The sequence below is a fragment of the Bos indicus x Bos taurus genome, chromosome 9, assembly GCF_003369695.1.
Source record: "Bos indicus x Bos taurus breed Angus x Brahman F1 hybrid chromosome 9, Bos_hybrid_MaternalHap_v2.0, whole genome shotgun sequence".
In the NCBI taxonomy this organism is placed as follows: domain Eukaryota; kingdom Metazoa; phylum Chordata; class Mammalia; order Artiodactyla; family Bovidae; genus Bos; species Bos indicus x Bos taurus.
The window spans coordinates 24179006-24197346 of record NC_040084.1 but is presented as its reverse complement, the minus strand read 5'-3'; the positions used below and the strand labels follow the sequence as shown (position 1 = coordinate 24197346).

General features: G+C 38.9%; 1 long non-coding RNA gene across 1 annotated transcript; it reads right to left on the bottom strand.

The window, feature by feature from the left end:
* Positions 1–7594: 7594 nt before the first annotated feature.
* On the bottom strand, positions 7595–10167 carry LOC113898783. Its single transcript, XR_003512737.1, has 2 exons — positions 9817–10167; positions 7595–7969 (listed from the first exon to the last, which is right to left on the bottom strand). It is a non-coding gene; the product is annotated as an uncharacterized LOC113898783 (long non-coding RNA).
* Positions 10168–18341: the final 8174 nt, after the last annotated feature.

Genomic DNA, 18341 nt, shown 5'->3' with positions numbered 1-18341 from the left:
CTGATAAAATTCCTGTCTTAGTCACTGAAGGCATTAACTTTCTGCTATGATTCTGTCTCTAAGATCTGGTTAACTATTAATGGTGGCAGATGGCTGGTAAAGTCTAGATACAAAGAAAATCAAGGGAATGGAGCAATGTAAATCTGTGTTTGATCCACACACCTGTTCTGGTCTCCAAATTCTACTTTATAAGAGAAAGGAGGTCTTTTTTCTATCCAGTCATAGATAGCTGGCACTACTTAACAACTGGCAAACTACTTAACTGCTCTGAGTCCTCATTTCTTGTGTGCAGCATGAAAGAGGTGATCTGGAGATGCCCATTGGCAGGGAAGCCTGCGTCCTTTGTGATAGTTCAAGGTGATGTCCCTAATAACCCCTCACTAGCGACAGTGTCCTTCTGGGTTCCCCAACTTTGCTTTTCCAAAAAATGGAAATGTACAGGCTCTTAGATGAGAATTAGAAGTTTCACCACTCAATATAATAATTATTCTATACATAATTAATATCAAGAAAAAGAACTAATCCCACAAGCCACACATATAAATCAATTTTTGTCTTGATTAATATGTGATATCATCCATATAAGTGTGCTTAGTCCTTGAAATTATTACATTAACTTCTTATTCCTTGATTTCAAGGAATAAGTAATTCCTTGAAATTGTTACATTAATTTCAAGGAATAAGTAATTCCTTGATGTAATAATTTCAAGGAATAAGTATATCTGTGCGATTCAGTGGAAATGAAATGACTATTAGTAACCAAAATGTAAACACAGGTTTTGTCTTGGATCTTGTTAAAATTAAAAAATCACATATTCTTAAAAGTATGCATTTTTTTAAATAAATGAGCATAAAGACACTGAGGAACTGACTAGACTCTATCTCAGTCCAACTGCAACTATTTCTGGGCAAATTAGTGGGAGACAAGGCCTCTTTCTAAAGCTGATATGTTACTTCTTGTAACACAGAGTTAGTCTGGAAGCCAATATAAATTCATCCTCCACTAAAGAATAAGATTACCTAAAGATGGTGGTTGGATCAACTGAGACTTTTTCTGTTGCAAACAATAATATTTCACCTGCTTTTTTAACCTATTTATTTTTAATTGAAGCATAATTGCTTAACAGTATTGTGTTGATTTCTACCAAACATCAACATGAATCAGCCATAGGTTTCCCCATGTCCCGTCCCACTTGAACGTCCTTCTCACCTCCCTCCCCAACTAAGTTGTTACCAACCTAGTTCCCAACCACTCCAGGTTGTTCCCAAGCCTCTAACTTAGTAGATGTGTTATCATTTTTATTATATTCTTCTGGATTTATTAGAAAAAGAAACAAAACCCCAAAATTGTCTGTACCTCCTTCATGCTAACCAGTTATCCTTTGACTAAATTATATTATGTAATTATCTCCAAAGCACAGTGAGCAGGTTATTGATATATTTTTTGTTAAAATGAGGAAACTAGAGCACAGAGAAGCACCCAAAGTCACAGAAGCAGTAATCAATAAGCCTGGAAGTCACTTCAGCTCTGCCCTTGCTCCTTCCCCTACCTCATAACTCTTTGGAATTCCCTGGTTGACAGTGGTTAAGACTCCCTGTTTCCACCGCTGAGGGCATGTGTTCGATCCCTAATCAGGGAGGTTGTATATTCTGTATAATGTGACCAAAAAAAAAAAAAAATCATGTCTATTCTTAGTTCCAAAGAAGTTCATAAAAGTATTATAGGAATATTTTCTTGTGATCTGAACTAGTAGCTCATAAAGAAGAAGCAGAAAAGTCAAATCACAGAAGCCTTAGCCCAGGATAAGACTCAACTCTGAATCTATACAAATACAAATGTGACTATTTGTATGAATGTGTGTTGGGGGCAGGGGTAGGATGGGGGCTCCAAAGAGTCTATGGGCTGGCTAGTAGGAGATTTGTTGGGAGGATTCAAGTGTGCTCAGAGGGAAATGGAAAATTGAGAATTATGTGCCCTCAGAAAAAAGACCAGCATTCATATACAAAAGGAATGGCAAGTATGGCTCCTTGGGAAAGTCCTGGATTGCTATAGCTGTTCTTTATTACTGTGTGCTGCTATGTCGCCTCAATCGTGTCCGACTCTGCAACCCCATAGATGGCAGCCCACCAGGCTCCGCCATCCCTGGGATTCTCCAGGCAAGAACACTGGAGGGGTTGCCATTTCCTTCTCCAATGCATGAAAGTGAAAAGTGAAAGTGAAGTCGTTCAGTCATGTCCGACTCTTAGCGACCCCATGGACTGCAGCCTACCAGGCTCCTCTGCCCATGGGATTTTCCTGGCAAGAGTAGTGGAGTGGGGTGCCATCTCCTTCTCCTTATTACTGTGTAATGACTCTCAATTCGGTTCTCTTTCAGTGTAAGCAGGATATTGGCCAATTCTATTATCTTTTCCTTGAGTCCTTGTCAAGGGTTAAAATGACACGGGAAGAAGCATCAGCAGATCTTTTTCACTACTGGAACTGCCAAAACAACTTCCTTCAGATAATTCCTCACTTTCTCCTAGCTACTTCTGACATTCAATATCAGTGTTTCAGTTGTCACACATCTTTTCTTGCCCATCCTGTCCCTCCAGTAATTCAAAGAGCAGCATATCCATCACATAAGCAGGTTTTAAGAAATGAAGAAAAGAAAGAAGAAATAAATGGAGGGAAGTAAAGACGGAGGTAAAAAGAGTAACCGTAGCTTTATTCATAGTCATTATTTATTTATTTGGCTGCACCAAGTCTGCTGCATGTAGGATCTGGTCACCTGCCCAGGGATCAAACCCAGGTCCTCTGCACTGACAGCACAGAGTCTTAGACACTGGACCACCAGGGAATTCCCCATAGTCGTGAAAATACACTTGTAAGAGAAACTCAACCAGTAAGAATATTTTATTAGCTGGGAAACTGGCAGCATGATAATTTCAGAAGACCGAATTTCATGACCATAAATAGTTTGAAAAATACCTTACACTTGTATATCTACAGTCTGTGCAATGAAAAAAATTGTTCAAAATGATGTTGAGACAATCAAAAGTATTGAATAACCTACTAAAGACTAAGTTTTACTTTTAAAATAGAAAATTAGCAAATCCTTATTGGAAAAGTTTTTGTACCATTAACATCAGTTACTATTTTAGTTATCCCTATCAAATTTCCATTACCACAAGTAGATTTTAAGCAAGAGATAGAGTTTTTCAACCCACTTAACAACCCATTAAAATGTTTGCAGAGACGCCTACTTTTATAATAAAATAAGTGCTTTGAAATTACAAAGCACAGTAAATATACAAGCTACTATTGTTGCTAGCCAGTCACTAGCTAAAGCAACAGATTGCCTTTCTCCATTCCTTACACTGTTGAGACACTGGAGACTATTTTTAGAGGAAATTATCCATATCCCTCCCAAGGAGGGATTAATAAAAGCACTCATTCCTGAGTTGACAGACCCCATATTTGAGAATGCAGCACGCAGTCTTTCCTTCTGGCTTATTTTTCTGTTGGGACTTCCCTGGTAGCTCAGTCGGTAAAAAATGCCTGCCATGCAGGAGACCCCGGTTGGATCCCTGGGTCAGGAAGATCCCCTGAAGAAGGAAATGGCAAACCACTCCAGTATCCTTGCCCAGAAATATCCAATGGAAAGAGAAGCCTGGTGGGCTGCGGTCCATGGGGTCGCAGAGTCAGACACTACTGAGCAACTTTCACTCTATTTTTTTTATAGCTGCTGTCATTGGAGCTACATCAAAAATGGGGAAGGGGACACCACTCCATTTTGTAAAATTTGTGGTGTCTAAACACAGTAACATAGTTCAGTTCAGTTCAGTTCAGTCGCTCAGTCGTGTCCGACTCTTTGCGACCCCATGAATCACAGCACGCCAGGCCTCCCTGTCCATCACCAACTCCCGGAGTTCACTCAAACTCAAGTCCTTCGAACAGTAACATAAGTCCCCACTGAATCTTAATTTTATATGGGAGACGTCTTTGAGTGCATTGATGCTACCCCGTGTGCTCTCTGTCCCTGGATCATCCACACTCTTGCCGAGTTCCAACCTCCCAAGAGGCAGAAAGTTCTTTAACAGCTCAGTCAACCATGACAGTCTCAAGGTTTGAAAAAAAGAAAATAGAAGAAAACTTACAATTCCAGAAGAATGGGGGCCCTTAGCTTTACTCACGGACAGCTATGTACTATCTCATTGCTTCTCCCCTAGTTAAAGTCACTCAGTCGTGTCTGACTCTTTGCGATCCCATGGACTATACAGTCCATGGAATTCCCCAGGCCAGAATATCCCTTCCCCAGCGGATCTTCCCGACCTAGGAGTCAAACCGGGGTCTCTTGCATTGCAGGTAGATTCTTTACCAACTGAGCTATCAGGGAAGCCCTGCTTCTCCCCAAGAATGATATCCAAAAAAAAAAAAGCCACATTCCTAGCCTTAGGGCATGGGGCACTGGGCTCTTCCTGATGGCGATGTCAGTCATCCTGGACTGTGGCCTCTCCCCTTGCTTTGGTCCTATACTTTGCTTGATTGTTGGTTTTTGTTTTTTTTTTTTGGTTGGCTAGTTTGAGAAGGAAACAAAAAAAAATGACCTAATGATTTAAAAATTAATCTTGGAATAAGTTGGAGAAGAAATAGTTTAATAAGTTCCTCTACTCAATGTAAAACTAAGGAAAGACATTATTTTGTACTTCTTAAAGCAGTAGTTTAATAAAATCAAAACAAAAAGAAACTAGGACTTCCCTGGCAGCCCAGTGGGGTTATGACTTCGTGCTTCCACTGCAAGGGGCTCGGATTGGATCCCCAGTTGGGGAAGATCCTGCTTGCCATGAGTCAAAAAGACACAGTACAAAAATAAAAATAAAAACTAGAAAAAAACAAAAATAAAAACACTTGGTATTTAACATCCTAGGGATTGTCTTTATGTGATAACTGTTTAGAAGCAGATCCTATTTATCACGAAGTTTGCCCCTACTCATCTTTTTCCCATAGAAAAAAAATGGTTATGACTCATAACAAGAACACACCATACACTACAGGAAAATAGATTATAGTTTTATCCAAACCAGCAGTGAGAATAATTTATGATTCCAGAAAAGACATAGACAAGCAGAATCAGTTTAGAAAAGTGAATCATTTTCATGCAAATGAATCCTAACTTTCTTGATTGCCATCCTAGTCTCATTTAAATGTTGACGTTTTTAGGGTGGGAGGGGGGAAATAAATTATTGTGGTAAACCAATATTTCCACTTGTTGACTGTGGAATATTTAAAGCATAGCTTAATATGCAACATGTGAAAGAAAAGGGTCAAGAGAATACAGCTTAATTGGAATCCATATGATCCAATCAAATCCAAAATGCTACTATTAATAGAAAGGAAGAGATCATTAGAATGTGCTATTCCATGTCTCCAGATTTTTCAAATTTATTATGAAAATTATCCTTTCCACATCATCAAAATAGATTGGTCATAGCCATTGTTCCAGGCTGAAGCAATATGAAATTCAGGGCCAATATCAATTTTATTGCCTCAACCCTTTCCACCCCTCAAAACAACCAGCCAATTAGATAATTTATAAGCAATTAAATTAACAGAATAATTAAAAATTAGTAGGTTTAAAAAGAAATGACTGTAGAAAAGCATCAGTTGTTTCAGGTTTGATATAGTCACCTGTGGAATAGTTCTATAAAACTAATCAGTAGGTGTATTTCCTATCTGTCTTAGTCCATTTGGACTGCCATAACAAAATAACCAAGTCTCAGTTCAGTTGCTCAGTCGTGTCCGACTCTTTGCGACCCCATGAATCGCAGCACGCCAGGCCTCCCTGTCCATCACCAACTCCCAGAGTTCACTAAGTCTGGTAGCTTATAAATAACAGTTCTGGAGTTTAAAAACTCAAGATGAAGGCACCAGAAGATTTGGTACCTAGTTAGGGCCCACTTAAGGCTTCCCTAGTAGCTCAGCTGGTGAAGAATCTGCCTGCAATGCAGGAAACCCCAGTTAGATTCCTGGGTCAGAAAGATCCACTGGAGAAGGGACAGGCTACCCACTCCAGTATTCTTGGGCTTCCCTGGTGGCTCAGCTAGTAAAGAATCTACCACAATGCAGAAGACCTGTGTTCAATCCCTGGATTGGGAAGATTACTTGGAGAAGGGAACAGCTACCCATTCCAGTATTCTGGCCTGGAGAATTCCAGGGACTGTATGTATAGTCCATGGGGTCGCAAAGAGCCGGACATGACTGAGTGACTTTCACCTCACCTTTGAGCACCCACTCTCTGGTTAATAGATGGCACCTTCTTGTTGGGATCTCTTGTGGTAAAACAGGCTAAGGCTCTCTCTGGAGCCTCTTTTACAAGGGCACTAATTGCAATCATGAGGGCTACATCCACATGACGTAATAACCCTATCTCCTAATACCATTACAACAGGCATTAGGATTTCAAGATATGAATTTGGAAGGGGACACACTCAGGCCATAGCACCATCCACTTATGAGTCATCATTTAAATGAATAAATAATCAAAAGATAGATTCTGCCATCCCTATTATAAAGCTAACAGCAACAGTGCTTTGAGGGACAAATAGGGCTACCCAATTAGATTTAGTATTTCCATGTGTATAAGTTATATATTCTCTTAAAATTTATCATCTCCAGATAGAAAGAAGTTAAAGCTTTATATTATTTTACAATAATTGCTCTACCATCCCTGGTGTCTGTTGTAAATATTAATGTTTTCCAGCCTGTAAAATGATAAGAAAACATTATTGCCTTTGTAGTTATATAACTTTATAAGTTTTGATACCAAAAAAACAAGAAAATTTGAAAATACAGAAGTCTAACTTTGCAAAGAATCAGAGTGATTTAAGTTCTGAAGGAAAATTCTTTATCTATAAAAATCACTACTGAACTAACTAATGTAACTAAATACTATTTAAGCAGTGCTTCAAAGGGTTTAAAAAAATAAAATATACCTTTGAGTAGCATTTCAAGTAGAGAGGTAACCCTGTGTAAGATTATTTTAGCCCCTCAAAGAAAAGTAGCATATTGTCTTGCTTTTCCCTGTGTCACTTGAAACACTTACAACACTCACATATTAAGTTAAAAGTGAATTGAGATAACAAATTCATTGCTAAGTTGTTTGTTAAAGCTTGGAAAGACACATATTGCTAAAGTAGAGGAAAATAATTAAAAGTGAAATTCCCTATACATTCTAATTTGCAAGACAAAGCTTCAGTCTTACTACAAAGTGCTGCATTATGGTTCTATAGACACCACACCAGCCCTAATCCATAACTGTCCTCAGCGCTTCCCCAGACTTCACTGGGTGCCGCGTTCCCAGCTTCCACTTGGCACTGCGCTCAGCTTGCACTCCCACAAACTCAGTCAGTAGATGTATTTCCTATCTAGACTTCCCAGTGGAAAGTCTAAGGAACTCAGGAAAGCAAATGTAAGGAAAAGCAATCTTTGGGGAAAAAATTGCTATTTTACATTTCAAAAAAAAATTTTTTAATGTCATTCGATATTATCAAAGTGTCAGTGAAGTAATCACAATGAGAAAAATGAGAACTTAGTTGAACTTTCTCACCCCGGTTGTGCAGTTTAATATCGTTTTATTTTGCAACACATAAAGGGAAAGGATTACAGCATAGTTCAGCACAGGAAACCTCCACAACCTTGATCCAGCCCTGCTGCACACTGATAACCACCTACTGCCCACCCCCCAGTCCTGAGCCTGGTTCGAGAAGCACCAGCAATGCTGTCCAAACAGACGAACTGCACTCCAACCTGGGTGCCTTGGGAAAATCTCCAGCTCTTCCAGTTTCACCCTGGACTGGAGCCAGATTGTAAGCAAATGTATGAAGGCCCAGTCACCCCTTCTGCCTTGTGTTTCTCTCATTTCCTGTGCAGGATAACAGCTCCAGGAACTCAGCTTTTCCTCCCAGGGTAAATCACGTAGAACCTATGGGACTAAAAAAGAAAAGAAAACTCCAGAACCCCCATAATGAAAGAAATGACAGAACATACTGGAGGAAACCAGCCGTCTCCATTCTTTCTAGCACTGGGTAGCTTTAACCCACACCCACGTCGATTGTCTTGACTTCAAGAAGCTGTCTCTCTATAAATAAACTGACCAATGTATCTTTAAAACATAAACGGCTTGAACTGTCATAATAAACACTGCAAAATAAATACCAAATAACATCTGGAGGAAAAGCTTTGGAGGGAATGGGGTGAGAGAGAGTGCTAACTTTCCTTAGTTCTATTACTAAAGTATGTACCTCATTTTTAAAATTTAGGACAAGTTTTCCATTATTAACCAAACACAAACCAAAGATGTACTGATTTTACTTTAAAATCTCAGATAAGGGAATACTGTCTGTAATTGTGTCTTTGAGCTAATCTTACTGACATTTTAACTCTCTTGTTTTCTACTATTTGAAACAGTGTTCACTTATTAAGCCACTTCATTTAGATATGAAAATGGTTGGTATTTAGCTCTAATTATTATTGGTACTGTTAGACAAGAAAAGTATCCCCTTTTGCCTTAGGCAACTAAAATCTGCAATGTACTATACTAGGAAAATGCAACATTTTCATCCTAACGTGTTATTACATTAAATTATTTCTCCTTGCAATGACAAGCAAAAAGACCATGTTCCATCTGCTTCTCATCTGCATCCAACTTGTGGGTAGTGATTCAATTCGGTTAATATTTATAGAGACAGTAACTAGTCAGACACTCTTCCTATGCAAAATCATTACAAAGAATGCTTGAGTCTCTCCTAGTGAATTTAAGGATTGCTGTGTGCACGCTTGCCCCAGAGTCACCTTGCTTATTTTGTGTAATGCTCTCATAAAATTTTGTAGGTGATATAGTAAGCATGGTACATCCAATGCCAAAGAAAGAAAAGCACTAGAAATATGTAATTTGTAAGTAAAATTTTATATCAAAAAATTATCATGCCCATTTTATAGTAAATAACAATAATCAGTTCAATTATTCCAAGCTTATATACCCTCAATTATTTTTTCTTCCTAGTTCACAAATCTTGATTTTTCTTTTAAATAATGAAACAAACCTGTTCATACTAATAGGATGATAAATATTTCTCAAATAAGGATGTTTAATCTCATGTAAGTGTTTTTCAAAAGTACATTTGCTTCTCTTTCCTTAGGGACTAGAGTTTGGCAAAGGATGTTGCTGAGATACGGTTTGAGGCATCATCTCATCTGCTAACAGTCTGCTCCTGATGACACATATTTATTCCATTTTTCACATGTGGCTGAAACTATACCAGCAAAATGGGGAACTCAGTTTTCCTATTTTAAAAAAAGATACCATTTGGCTGCATCATGAAACAATCCAAATGTACTTCAGAAGAAACAGCCAAGATGGATAGTTACATGGAATCGCTGGAGAACACTGGGAAATAAGTCATCAGACATTTCATTGCTTTTTTTTTCTTTCTTTCTTTTTCTGATTAACCAAAATGCCAGTTTTAGCCAGGCTGCGTGAAGGATATTTTACATTCCAGTCTCTTCTATCAGAAACTGTTAAATGTGGACAGTAGGTCAAATGTACCGAGGCTACAAGTTGTAATACATTTAAGAGACTCTTACTCAGTTTTGATGATTAACCATTCCCTCTCTTTCAACAAACAAAAATACAGCAAACAAAATAAAGATGCATTCATATTGCAAGTTCCAAAAAGAGCATTTGCTTTCCATTCTACAAGATTTTGAATGTCACAAAGGCAAGCATATTTAAGCAAAAACAAATATCCCGTAGCTCAACAGAAAGGAAGAGGACATACAAACATGGCTGCAGGGGTGGGGCGGTGCGCCACGGTGTTCGCCATTTTTCCACCTCTCTTCCTCCAGTTCCCTTGACTGACCAGCTCAGTGACTCCAGATTCCTGTTCCTCTCCCAGTCAGTAGACCCCCATTTGGCAGCATCATGAAACACAAAATCCAAATGTGCTATAGAAGAAAAAGCCAAGATGACTAGTTAGATGGAATCATTGGAGGACACTGGGAAATAAGCCTGAGGTTACCTGATGGAGTGAAATTTTGTGGAAAGGGCACAGTCTTTGGAGACTCAAAGAGCTTCAATTAAATCCCTTTTTGGCAGACTGTGCAATCTTGGAAAAATAATTGAAGTTCTTTGATTCTCAGTATCTTCTTGTATAAAATGAGTATATTATTCCAGACTATGTAGAATTGTTGTCAGGATTAAAGGAAACATAGTATATGGATTGCAGAATAAATTAATTAAAATAAAATTTTAAAAAAGTGTATGACTTGCCAGGCACATGGTGGGTACTCTGTAAGTTGTTCCTGTCATCATCAGATCTTTTATATGCTTTGTTTAAAACACTTAGAATTTCCAAATCACTCTGAAATGTAAGTTCTTATATACAAGCATATTTTCTTGCACTTTACTTCATGGCATTTCACAGATAATGTGGTTTTGACAGGCAAGATTTGTGACCACCTTGCTTTGTCAGGTGATGGTTAGCATTTTTTAGCAATAAGATTTTTTGTTTTGCTTTGTAGAATTCAGCAATGTGTTTCTAAATATTCTTTTTTAACTTTAATTTTTTATTGAAGGATAGTTGATTTACAATGTATTTTCAGATGTACAAGAAAGTGACTCAGTTATACATATATATATATTCTTTTTTAGATTCTTTTCCCTTATGGATTATTACTAAATACTGGATATGTTTCGCTCTGCTATACAGTAGGTACTTGTTGGTCATCTGTTTCATATATAGTGGTATGTATATATTCATCCCAAACAATTAATCCCTCCCCCACTTTCCTCTTTGGCAACCATGTTTGTTTTCTGTGTCTGAGGTCTACTTCTGTTTTGTATGTAAGTTCATTTGTCTCATTTTCTTTTTTAAGATTCCACACGTAAGTGATATCATGATATTTGTGCTTGTATTCAAGTCACCCTCATTTTACTTAATAACAGCCCCACAACACAAGAGTAGTGATGCTGGCCATTCAGATAGGCCAAAGAGAAGCTGAAAGATGCTTCCTTTAAGTGAAAAAGTGAAAGTTTTCAATAAGGAAAGAAAAAAAAAATTGTGTGCTGAGGTTGCTAAATTCTATGGTAAGAACAAGTTTTCTATCCGTGAAATTGTGAAGAAGGAAAAAGAAATTCATGCTACTTTTGCTGTCACACCTCAAACTGCAAAAGTTACAGGCACAGTGAGTGATTAGTACTTAGATAAGATTTTAAAAGGCATTAAGTTTGTACAATAAGACATTCAGAGAGAGAGACAAAGATCATATGCATTTAATTTTTATTACAGTATATTGTTATAATTATTTGATTTTATTATAAGTTATCATGGTTAATCTCTTACTGTGCCTAATGTATAAATTAAATTTTATCATAGATATGTATGTGTAGGAAAAAAAAAACATAGTATATATAGGATTTGATACTATCTATGGTTACAGGCGTACTCTTGCCTGGAAAATCCCATGGATGGAGGAACCTGGTAGGCTGCAATCCATGGGGTCTGGAAGAGTCGGACACGACTGAGCGACTTCATTTTCACTTTTCACTTTCATGCATTGGAGAAGGAAATGGCAACCCACTCCAGTGTTCTTGCCTGGAGAATCCCAGGGACGGGGGAGCCTGGCAGGCTACCATCTATGCGGTAGCACAGAGTCGGACACGAATGAAATGACTTGGCGGCAGCAGCAGCAGCGGTTTCAGGCAACCACTGGAGGTCTTGAGATGCACCCTCTATGAATAAGGGGAGACCCAGGTTCGATCCCTGGGTTGGGAAGATCCCTTGGAGAAGGAAATGGCAATCCACTTCAGTACTATTGCCTGGAAAATCCCATGGACAGAGGAGCCTGGTAGGCTACAGTCCACGGGGTCGCAAAGAGTTGGACATGACTGAGCGACTTCAGGTTCACGTTTCACTGTAGTTCTTTGACAGTGAAACAAGATAGGAAGGAAGTTATAGAGTCATAGGCCATGAGAAGACTCTGGCATAAAAGAGCATACATATGCTGTTTGCGAACTCCAAGTAGCTGTTGTGTTCTCTGGCAAGAGATTTGGTGGGTGTGTGGGCAGGGAACAGATGACAAATGGCCTTATATGCTATGTGAAAGACTTGGAACTTTATCTTGAAAAGTGACAAGTCTGGGAAAGGTTTTGAGAAAGGCAACGGAATCATTCTATTTGGCTTACAAAGATGAGTTTGGTGACAAAGAAAGGACAGAATTTTTAAAAAGAAGGAACAAAAGAAACCTCAGACGAGCAGTTCAATCTCTGAGTCAGGAAGATCCCCTGGAGTAGAAATGGCAAGCCACTCCAGTATTCTTGCCTAGAAAATTCCATGGACAGAGGAGCCTGGTGGACTATGGTCCTTGAAGTCACATAGTCACATATTACTGAGTGACTGATAACTTGCAATAAAATTGTATTACTGAACTAAAAAATACCCAGAGCCTGAATGAATGCACAGAGAAGGTGAAGGAGAGGAGAGAATAGGTATGAGACATAATTTGAAAGTAGGAGCCACAAGAGGAAGCTGGCAAGTGAGGTGAATCCATGTGTCTCTTGGTGTGTCTGAGGTTAGTGGTATCACTACACAGAGAACTGACCATAGGCACAAGTAGATTGCCTGCTTGCCTTGTTGATGTTGAAATGTGTGAAGCATTCAATGGGGATGAACTCAAGGGAGTCTGAGATACAAGTCAGTCCCTTTCAGAGTGTGTAAAATGAAACATCAAATTAGAAGTAATCATCTAATTAATAAACCAGAGGGCAGAGGTGAGTGGATCTGAGCAGAATACACTAAAAGTAAAGGAACAAGATTGAACACACTTAGCAATATTTAAGAGATCCCCTAGAGGAGGAAATGGCAACCCACTCCAGTATTCTTGCCTGGAGAATCCCATGGACAGAGGAGCCTAACAGGCTGTGGTCCATAGGGTCACAAAGAGTTGGACAAGACTGAAGGGACTTAGCATGCATGCACAGAGAAAAACAAAGTCAGACTGAGAGGTAAATAAAGAACAAAAAAAGTGACAGCACAGAACAGTTACAGGCGGAAATCAAAAGGTGTGATGCTATCAAAAACTACAACAAAATCAATTAATCTAAAGACCCTGTGTTGCCATGACTTGCCAGAACTTGTTTCCTCAAAATTATACAAACAGAAGTCAAACCTCAGTGTGTTTTTTTAATTTTAATTTTTTTTTTTTTTTTTTTTTTTTTTTTGCCACAGGGCATGGTATGGGGGAGCTTAGCTCCTCAACTAAGGATAGAACCCTTGCCCCTATAGTAGAAGCCAGGAGTCTTAACCACAGGACCACCAGGAAAGCCCCAGATCTCAGTGTGTTGAGAACAGAACGGGAGGTAGGGAATTGCAGATGGAAAAGGGACAGAGGCAAAGCAGTGGAAAAGCTCTCCTCTAGTAGATGAGAAAGGGAACTCAGACCAGGACCCACACAAAGTCAAGTCATCCTTTCCTTGGACCCGCTTTCCAAGAAAGAAATTAGACTAGAGCATGTTCTGGAGAAGGCAATGGCAACCCACTCCAGTACTCTCGCCTGGAAAATCCCTTGGGCGGAGGAGCCTGGTAGGCTGCAGTCCATGGGGTCTCGAAGAGTCAGACACGACTGAGTGACTTCACTTTCACTTTTCACTTTCATGCATTGGAGAAAGAAATGGCAACCACTCCAGTGTTCTTGCCTGGAGAATCCCAGGGATGGGGGAGCCTGGTGGGCTGTCGTCTATGGGGTCGCACAGAGTTGGACACGACTGAAGCGATTTAGCAGCAGCAGCAGCAGAGCATGTTCACCTGCTAAAGCAAAGGAGAAAAAGGCATTTCCTGGCTTAACGACAAAAAGTAGAATTATTAACTAAACCGTAATAAAAGTACAATTTTAAATATTGTAATAAACACGGTAGACAAATGGAAATGTAAACAGCATTTCCAATTTAACATTCTTCTCCCAACACTTCTTCCAACTCTCTCTCAAATTCCCATATCACTTCATAATTCTAAGCAAGGTGTTTTTTTTTTTTTTTTTTTTGGTCTTCTCCTTTGTCTCTTTTCCCTTAAAAGAATGCATTTGGTAATACTATTTCATCTTAACTGATTTTGCTATCCAAAAATCAATCTGTATTACTGCCCTCCTTAACACTTAGGTCAAGCTTCTCAACTTTTAGGCAATATTGTCTACTCAACATTTTACCCAAAACTTGCATATACTATATTAACTTCTACTTTTTTGTATGTTATTTTATAAATGAATTACAAGTAAAATCAAACCTAGATGTGAGTCCTTTTAAAGATATTAAAGACTGCAAAATATGAAGTTTAATAGTAAAGTATAAAAATATAAAGTATGTTATTAACATCACTTTAAGGTTGACCTATCTCCTCTTTAATCATAAGTCAGTGTTTGAATCATGAATACAAGTGGTTGGCAAGAAAAAATAAACTGTTCAAGTCAACTTATCAGTACCTAGGAGGAAATCTTTACAAGGAAATATTTAGTAAGTGTACTTTCTATGAAGCATAAATTTTTGGTTTCATAACTGTTTTCCTATTTTCAGATATAGTCAGCAGCAGTACAATGTATACAGTCCTGTTTAATGAAACCAGTTTTATTTTGTTGCAATTTGTAACTCTTTCACATATTGGCACAGTTTCATCTATACAATTAAAAATTAGATGTTTTATTAATGTGTTTATTTGCTGATAGGAAGCATCTTGTGTTCAGTATATTCAGCAAAAAGTCAGGCTAAATTGTCTCCATTAACTTATTTGATGTCTAAAAACAGAAACATAATGTAATGTTTATTGTATAGATCCAATGATAAATATAGAATTCTAGTTTTCTGCCAGATAGAAACTCAGATAGCCAGTAAAAATCACATATCCTCACAGTTCCTCCTAAATAAAAAAAGAGAAAAACTTGCTTTCAAGTTTGATTTAAATTTTTTTCTTAAATGTTGTATATTCTTTTGAAAAACAACATCAATTATGTTTTATCACATCTTCAAAACCACTCATTTTTAAACATGTTATTTTCAAAACATATTTTCTGCCACGAGGAACAAATGTAGAATCTGAAGACTACACTGAAGTCATGCATTTATATCTAAATGAATTCTAAAACTAATATTAAGCTACTGACACAGAAGCAAGAAGACCAGACATCACACTCAGGAGAGACTGTACAGGCCACCATGGAGTCACCACAGCTCTCAGACCTCAGGCTCTGCCTTACAAAACACTCTTTCCCTTTCCTGTGCTGTTTCATGATTTAGGAGGGTTTTTGCTTTTTGTTTGTTTGCTGTTTGCTTTGTCTTTTAGAGTCTTTAAAGTAATAAATTGGGGAAATTTCATACACTATATCTTGAATTTCAACAGAGTTTCTCTGAATATTTTCATGAATAAATTTACAGCTGTGCTGTGTGCTGTGCTCAGTCAAGTCCAACCTTTTGTGACCCCTTGGACTGTGGCCCTCCAGGCCCCTCTGTCCATGGAATTTTCCAAGCAAGAATACTGGGGTGGGTAGCCATTTTCTACTTCAGGGGATCTCCCCAACCCAGGGACCGAACCTGGGTATCTTCGGTCTCTGGCATTGGTAGGTGAATTCTCTACCACTGTGCCACCTGGGAAGCCCATACATTTACAGAAGTGGCTACAATGAGATGGATCTCTATCTAGCTGAGCAGCTTCATGGAAGGAATATTGATAAAATTTTGTGTCAGCCTGCAGGTTCTACGACAGAGCACTGAAGTCTATGTCCTTCACCCTTTACTGTTATTTCATCTCAGTAGCTTGGATGAAGCTAAAGAAAGCATGCTTCTCTAAATCTAAAAGAGAGAGAGAATGCTGAGAGATATAAATGATGATTTGGATAAGAAAATAAACACTGTAAAACAGTCAAACTGGAATGACAGGCTGGGACCAAAAAGATAAAATCGAGATGAAAAGAAAGCCTAGACCTACATTAAAGTAAAGCAAACTACAAAGAGGCAAGGGAATTAATAGCCACTGGCATGGAAAAAAGTCAACCCATAGAGGTTTTAGTTGACCACAAGCTTCAAAGGGATTAAGAATCTGATATGGTACAGAAGGGAGCTAATGAAGGACGGTGCTGTGGACCAGCCACCCTCGGGGCTGCTGCTATTTTTACCTAAAGGGCAGGTCCTGGGAATTAGCTAACCTTAGTGTCTGCATACCTGGGCTAGGATGTCTTCAGAGACCTGTGGTTAAGTCCCATTATCAGTTAGTTAGGAATCTTGAAAAGTGACAGATCACTTGTGCTCTCAAGCCACTGCCTGCTCAAGTTCACTCCTAACCTCAATGGGGAAATGGGAAGCCAGTGAACCCCAGAACACAGGTGGGATTTTCTCATAAGGGATCAAATCTGTACCCTCTCCATTGGGAGGCAAAGTCTTAACCACTGGACTGCCTGGGAAGTCCCTCTTGTTCCTGTTTTTAAGCTTTAACTGTTATCAGTCCAAGCTCACCCTGCTCACTGCATGACAGGCCAGTGAATCTGAGAGACAACATGTAAGGGCAAGGAAAAGGACTTTATTCAGAAAGCAGCTGACCGAGAGGGTGGTAGGCTACCACCTCAAAATAACCATCTTATAGGGGGTCTGGATGCCAGGTTCTTTTATAGATTCAGAGGAAAAGCAATGAGGAACTAAATTCAAAAGGCAGAAAAGAGAGGGAGAGGCGGTGGGGAGGTAAAGTACTAAAAGTCTTCAGTCTTGCAAAACATCTCCAAGGGAATGGCCAGCCTCTGGAAGGGGTGTATTAATCTCTTCTATTCACAGGTGGGTAGGGACAAATTATGCTTCTGTGAGTTGAACAAAGACACTTTACAGTCAAGCAGATGGCCTGGGTCCTCTGAGGCAGGCTATTATGTACGATTATACAAAAGCATAATCATAGTAAATATGACTATACAAAAGTCGGTGATAGCATCACCAACTCGATGGACATGAGTTTGAGCAAGCTCCGGGAGTTGGTGATAGACAGGGAAACCTAGCGCACTGCAGTCCATGGGGTCCTAAAGAAACAGACACGACTGAGCGACTGAACTGATACAAAAGCAAGAAAAAGTAAGTCAAAGAAACAGTTTCCAACATGGAGTCAGAACTGGCTTCCTCCCTGCAACATAACTTCTTAAAACTCAGGACCTTGAGCATAATTACGGTTCACACAAGAAGTTGCCATTTTCTGATTCCAACTTACTCTCCACATGCTTACCAAAGGCTTGAGTTTATCAATTACAGTGTTAGATTTTTGCCCCCATTTCTACTGCATCTTGGATGACTGCCAATTCTGTATAGACAGTATACCTAACACTCCAAACCCACTGTCTATATAGCTCTGTATGGACATCCTGGACCATATGCCATCTAGAATTCTTTACACTCTATGGTGATCTATAGTTTCTGCTCCCTCAGCTTGTTGGTCCACAAAAACTATTCTTAGATCTCAATAAGAACTCTAATCCTTGGTCCATTAAGTTATCTTAATCTTTAATCCTCCTGGTTTCATTAAATTATTCAACTGAGCTTTATTTTCCTCATTTGTAAATGAGAGTAGTAATACCTATATCATGTATTTGATGGGAAGATTAGCAATAAATTATGTAAAATGCATAACATTACTCCTTGCTAAGTGTACGCATTAAATAATCATTATCAACTTCAATCTATCTGTCAGGGGGAGTTTGTAATTTCCTTGGTTCTGTCTCACTGCAGGAAAAATTTGAAGCAACAGATGAATCAATGTTACAGCCCAGTTTTATTAGGAAAAAGGATAGTACACCCTTGAGGAATGAGAGTGGGCCGACCCAAAAGATGGAGAAAAGAGAGGCCCCTGGCTCACTTTTGGCTCCTCTTTTTATATGTTTTTTTGTCCCCTCCCTGATCCTGCCCTATGTAAGCTGAGCTAGCCATGAGGGCTGTTTGTTTTACCTGAGGTCCTCACTCCACTCTTCCGACCTTCCTTTGTTCTATTTTCATGGGCTTTCCCCTTCTTTGTCTTCTAGCTACCATCATTCTGAACTCCTTTTTCCTATTTTAACTACCTAACATATCTAAACTTCATAATTTATTACTTAAAAGCTCTCTTGCGAAAACAATTGGTGCCTTTGCCCCTTATCCTTCTTCTGCACCTAATTAGCTAAACTCTAGCCCAGGATCAACCAGTCACTCTTTTCTTGTCTCTGGCTGCTGAGCACTGCTAAAAACAAATGCCACAACCACATGGATTGATGCCATTACAAATTCATGGTCTCTCATATCAGTCTAGCTATTAACACT